This window comes from Triticum aestivum, chromosome 3B (genome assembly GCF_018294505.1).
Source record: "Triticum aestivum cultivar Chinese Spring chromosome 3B, IWGSC CS RefSeq v2.1, whole genome shotgun sequence".
Classification (NCBI taxonomy): Eukaryota; Viridiplantae; Streptophyta; class Magnoliopsida; order Poales; family Poaceae; genus Triticum; species Triticum aestivum.
The window spans coordinates 31,228,155-31,234,307 of NC_057801.1; positions in this window are offsets into that span (position 1 = coordinate 31,228,155).

Here is a 6,153-nt window from a genome sequence, read left to right on the forward strand (position 1 = left end):
GATTTCTAATACTAAGGTGGGAAACAGCTGGCGTGCCTGCTAAGCTTCCCGAGGCCTGCCGCCCGCCACGAGTTTGCCACGCGGCGCGCGCCAGCCTAGACAGCCTGCCACCCCACGCTCTCGATGGGACGTGACAGGGGGCCGGGCCTGCCACCTTCGAGCCTCGGCGCGCGGGCGGATCCGCTGCGGCCGAGGCGGGCGGTTGCGATTCCCGCGGGAGTTACTGCGTAGTAACCCCGCGGAGTAATCGGGGGGTCGTGGGCTCGTGGGCGCAGTTAATCCCACGACCCTCGTCCTGCCCCCTCGGCTTCGCAGCCCGAGGGCTATAACTAGGGGTAATGGGGGAGTGGCAGAGCACGCACGCTCTTCTCCCTGCTCTTTCTTCCTCCTCTCTCCGTTGCTGCTGCTTCGTGCTCGCCGCACCGCTGCCGCAGCTTGCCTTCGTCGAGCTCCTCCACCCCAGCAGCTCCACTCGGACGCCATGGCGCGTGAGAGGGGAGGAGACTGTGATGGCTAGAGGGTGATCGAGGATCACCTCACCTTCCTCCGGGCCATGCGCCGGATGCCCAACGCGGCGTTCGTGAAGGTGCGGGTGCCGCAGCGGGAAGAGATCTAACCGGCGCCGCTGGGGAACGAGCGGGTCGTCTTCCACTCGCATTTCCTCCGTGGCTTCGGCCTCCCGGCGAGTAGGTTCCTCCGCTCTTTCATGGACTTATGCGACATCCAGCCGCATGACATGACGCCCAACACCATGAAGTTGCTGTCCGCCTTCGTCATGGCGTGCGAGGGCTACCTCGGCTTCCTCCCCACCATCGACCTGTGGGGAGCTTGCTTCTACGCTAAGCTGGGCACCTCCGCCATGGAGACGGCGGCTGAGTGCGGTGCCTTCGTCGCCGTGCGCCGGCCGTCGAAGAAGAATGACTTCCCAACCATAAAGCTGTCACAGTCGGTGAAACTATGGTAGCAATCATACTTCTACGTTGAGAACGTCGACCCGGCGGTCGACTTCCTCAACCTGCCACCCTACAATGCCCCCCCCCCCGTCGGGCCTCGGGCCAACTGGCACTACAAGCCGAAGCTAGTACCGACCGAGACGGCGTCCTCCATCAACCGTCTCTGGGAGTTGACGGAGGCGGAGGGTCTTGTGGCGGCCGACTTGCTGTTTGCCTTCATCGAGCGCCGGGTTCTCCCACTCCAAGGCTGCTCTCATATGATCTTTCGGATGAGCGGGCACCGTGACCCCAATGGGATGTACACAAAGGAGATGCCGCCTGCCGAGGTGGCCCTAATGGTGAACGAGATCACCGACCTTAAGGTGTCAGTGGATTCCTGGTGGTTCGGCAAGCGGCCCTACTCCCGCGACAACTTGCCGCCTGGCGTAAGTCTCCGAGCTTTCCTTTCTTAGTTCTTGCCTTGGTCTTGGTCTTGGCATTGAATGGTCCTTCTTTGGAATGCAGATCTACATGTCTTCGGCGACGGCCACCCTTGTGGGGCCGGCTGGTAAATACCAGCCGGACCGGGAGGTGAGGACGTGGACGACCCTGACTTGGGGGCGACCGCCTTGGAGGACGACGTCGTAGGCGGCAGCGATGGAGCAGGCGGCTCTGAAGAAGGCGGAGGCGTGGAGACCTAGCCCGATGATGACGACGAGGAAGAGGAGTCGCGCCCAGCGCGGGGCGCCGCTAATATAGGCACGGGCCCCTCCACCGGCCCAGCCGCTCGAGGCGGCAAGCGCAAGCGGAAGCAGGGCATAGCCCTGTTCGGCAGCGTGCCGAAGAAACCCAAGAACCCGGCCGCCGCGACCAGGTGGAAAGAGGCCGCGATGAAGGCAGCCAAATTCTAGAAGCTGCCCAAGGCGCCACCCATGGTGTCGCCGTAAGTACCTCTTCTGTGCATCCCTTTGGGTTCTTTCTTATTGATCCAGCCTGAAATTTCTTTGCTTTTCTATTCAGCCTCAGGGCCCCGCTTTCCCTCGACAAGTCTACCGCTGCTTCTGTCATCAGGTCGGCGGAGACCTCCACCACCGCCCGGCGAATCGATCCGGCCGCCGACCTCCGGGAGGCGCAGGAGTTAAAAGCGCGAGAGGTGCACGAGGAGCGGTAAGCCGCCTGCCTGGAGAAGGCGGAGGCTGACAAGGCGGCAGCATCCGTGCTGATGAAGCTGGCGGAGGCGGAAGCTGCAGCCACGGAGAAGGAGCGACTCGCGGGGGCCAGGGGCTGTCAGGAGCCGCTCCTCGTCGTTCCCTTGAGCTCCACGCCACCTCCACTAGAGTTCGTGGCATCGACCGAGGAAGTCGGCGACGAGCACCCGATCATGGAGAGGGAAGGCGGCGATGCCTCTATGCCGAATGTTGTCATGCCTCCACCACCGCCGACTGCTGGAGCAAGGGACAAGCAGTCGGCCGCCCCGCCGACGCCACCAGCCAGGAATGAGGTGGTGACAGGCCCGACTCCTGAGGCCCGCATGCCTGTGCGCCGTTGTCTTGCTAGGGCGGTATCGATGCCGCGAACGCTGGAGGCCGGCGCCGCAAGCTCATCAGCTCCGGACACCGAGGCGACCAGCGCCGCGCCCTCCAGCTGCGTGCGCGGAGGCGGAACGGGGGCCTTGAACCAGGTGGCCCTTGACGTCCAGGCCAAGCTCCGGGCCGAAGCCGACGCCCTCAAGCGGTGCAATCAGACTTTCCTCAACTCACGAGCAGCCATCCGGGTATGCTTCTATCTTCTTTGCTTTGGTCTTCTTATTTCTTGGTGGGGGCGCCCTGGCGCACCCACTGGGTGTAGTCCCTAAGTTCCGGGCCGGCTGCTGAGCAGGCGGTCCGGAACTTTAACTTGCCATCACCGTGTGCTAACTCCTTTTGGCATCTCTGTTACAGGACTACCACAACCTTCGCGCGGACACCTTCAACTCTGGAGTCCGGGAGCTGGAGAGGCAGACCACCAACTTGTCGGAGAGCCAGAGTAAGTTTTGGTTTGCCTTGCCCGCGGGGGCGCGCTGGCGCACCCGCGGGCTGTAGTCCCCGAGATTCGGGCCGACTGCTGAGCAGTCAGGCCGGATCTCCCCGGCAACTATATTACTTTCTTTGGTTGTTGATAACTTCTTTCTTCTGCGGGGGCGCGATGGCGCACCCGCGGGCTGTAGTCCCCGAGATCTGGGCCGACTGCAGAGCAGTCGGGCTGGATCTCCCCAGCAACTGAATCCCTTCCTTGTCAAATGTTTAACATCCTTTTCCTTCTTTTCTCTTGGCAAAGGCCAACGCCGCCTTGCAGCAGTAGCTAGGCGAGGCAAACACTGCGCTGCGTGCCAAGGAGGCAGAGTGCAGCAAGCTGGCCGAGGAGCGTGACCGACTTGTCACGCAACTGGCGGAGCAGATGGAGCGTCTCCATATGGCTCAGAAGGAGGCGAAAACGAAGGAGACCAACCTCCTTGCCGAGTTTGCGATCGAGCGCTCTGTCTGGGCTGACAAGGAGGCGCAGCTGACTACCGGCTTTAGCAGTATCGAGGACATGGTTGACGGTACACTTCCTTTTTTTCTTTTCTTTGAGTCTGCTGGCCTCTGCTCAGGCCGACCATCCGTTTTTAACTTTTATCTTCTTTGCTTTTTCGCCCAAACCGACTTCTTCCCAGGCCACTCCATTGCCGCGAACCAGGCCATTGAGGCCTACCGCGAGGAGTGGAGGGCGGAGGGCATGCAGACTGCCGCTGACGCTCCCCCGACCCTTAACGAGCAGCTTCTCAGCATCCAGGCCCACCTTCGGCAGGCTCATCAGATGCTGCGTCGTCTTCAACGCGTTGGGGCCCAGGCGATTTCTGCCCTATGGCCGGGTGTGCCGGCCCCTCGCACACCCAGTCGGACCGTCGACTGGCTGGAGGTGGCGGTCGGTCGCCTGGAGGATGGTGTATGCTGCTGCCCGTCGTTGCACTTGTCGGACTGAGATCTCATTAGTCGGCAGTTCTTTGTTCACCAGAAATTTGAGGATTGGTTGAGCCCAGGATGGTGCTGCTATTTCTTCAACTGCCATGACTGCAATTTGTACAAGGGCCGTTGGGCCGGGAGGCGGCGGGTTGGAATCGGCTGCCGCCTCCTGAGTTGGAGAAGTCTCCGGTCCTACTGCTGCAGTCCCCGGGCCGGGTTCTGGAGTCCCCGGGCTGGGTGCGGCTACTGCAGTCCCTGGGCCGCCTGCCGAAGTCCCCGCGCCGGCTTCTAGGGCCCTCAAGTCGGATCCGATTGCTTCGGGAGTGGCGGCACGAAGATGGAGTCTGATTCTGGCGACAGCTTGACAGACGGCTTGAGGAGGCGCCGCAGGGTGCCGCCGGCTGGTATTGCTTGTCGGGTGGAGCCAATCCGTGCTAGGACATCTGCCTTCTCATTGTCATTTCTTGGCACATGGAGGAACTCGCACCCCTCAAAATATCCACTGAGATACTGTACGAAGAAGCGGTAGCTCGCCCTATTTGCATCCTTGGCGTCCCAGTCGCCTGACGACTGCTGGACCACCAAGTCGGAGTCGCCATAGCAAAGGATCCGGCGAATGCCGAGTTCCTTGGCAAGCCGGAGCCCATGTATGAGCGCTTCGTATTCAGCTACGTTGTTGGAGGCGGCAAAGTGGATTTGCATCACATATCTGAGCTTGTCGCCTTTGGGAGAGGTGAGGACAATGCTGGCCCCCAGACCAGTGCACATTTTTGATCCATCAAAATGCATCCGCTAATGAGTGGAGTATGGTGCTAGCGGCAGGTACTGGGTCTCGGCCCAGTCTACAAGGAAGTCGGCCAGCGCTTGTGACTTGATGGCGGTGCGAGGCTGGTAGTAGATGGTGTAGGGGGCCAGATCTATGGCCCATTTGGCCACTCGGCCTGAAGCATCTCGGCTTCCAATGATTTCAGCAAGCGGAGCAGTGCAAACAACAGTGATTGGGTGCTCTTGAAAGTAAGGCTTGAGTTTCTTGGCGGCAAAGTGCACGCCATAGCATATCTTCTGGTAGTGGGGGTAGTTTTGCTTGGAGGCGGATGAGGGAGTCCTGGATTAAGGGGTATCCGGACAGCCAGACTGTATACATCGTCCGGACTATTGAAGCGTGAAGATACAAGAGTCAAGACTTCGGCCTGTGTCCGTATGGGACTCTCCTTTGCGTGTAAGACAAGCTTGGCGATCCGGATATCGTGTTTCCTTCCTTGTAGCCGACTCCATGTAAACCCTAGCCCTCTCCGGTGTCTATATAAATTGGAGAGGTTGGTCCTTAGAAGGACGATCACAATTACAATCATACCATCATAGGCTAGCTCTTAGGGTTTAGCCTCCATGATCTCGTGGTAGATCTACTCTTGTACTACTCATATCTTCAATATTAATCAAGCAGGAAGTAGGGTTTTACCTCCATCGAGAGGGCCCGAACCTGGGTAAACATTGTGTCCCTCGCTTCCAGTTACCATTAGCCTAGATGCACAGATTGGGACCCCCTACCCGAGATCCGCCGGTTTTGACACCGACATTGGTGCTTTCATTGAGAGTTCCTCTGTGTCGTCGCTGCAAGGCTTGATGGCACCTTAAATCGTCAACAACACGGTCCAGGGGGAGACTTTTCTCCCCGGACAGATCTTCGTGTTCGGCGGCTTCACACTGCGGGCCAATTCGCTTGGCCATCTGGAGCAGATCGACAGCTACGCCCCTGGCCACCAGGCCAGGTTCGGAAACTTGATCTTCGACAGATTCGGGCATGTGCCGGGAGCACCGAGCAGTCACAATGAGCACAGCTTAGACCTGCCGTCGGACGATGCCCAAGATATCTCTCCTTCAGTAAAAGCCTCAGATTTAAATCCGGAGCAGGTTGCGTTGCCTAAGGACGGAGGGGTGGACCCCGCCCCGCAGGCCGCATACTCATCGTCGGTGGAGCCGAATACATGTCTCACCTCTGTGGAAGCGTGTAACCCCGGGTCCCTCGGACTCGTATCCGGTTGTTGGTTCCGGTCCGCACACCCTCGAGCCAGCCAAGCCAGGTTGGGCTCCGGTAATGGAGATTACCGCTGCGGATATGTTCCAGCACTCGCCCTTTGGTGACATGCTGAACTCATTAAAGTCTCTCTCGCTGTCAGGAGGCTCTGGGCCAAACTATGTCTGGCTTGAGTGGGAAGTAGCCGACGAAGGAATTCACTGCC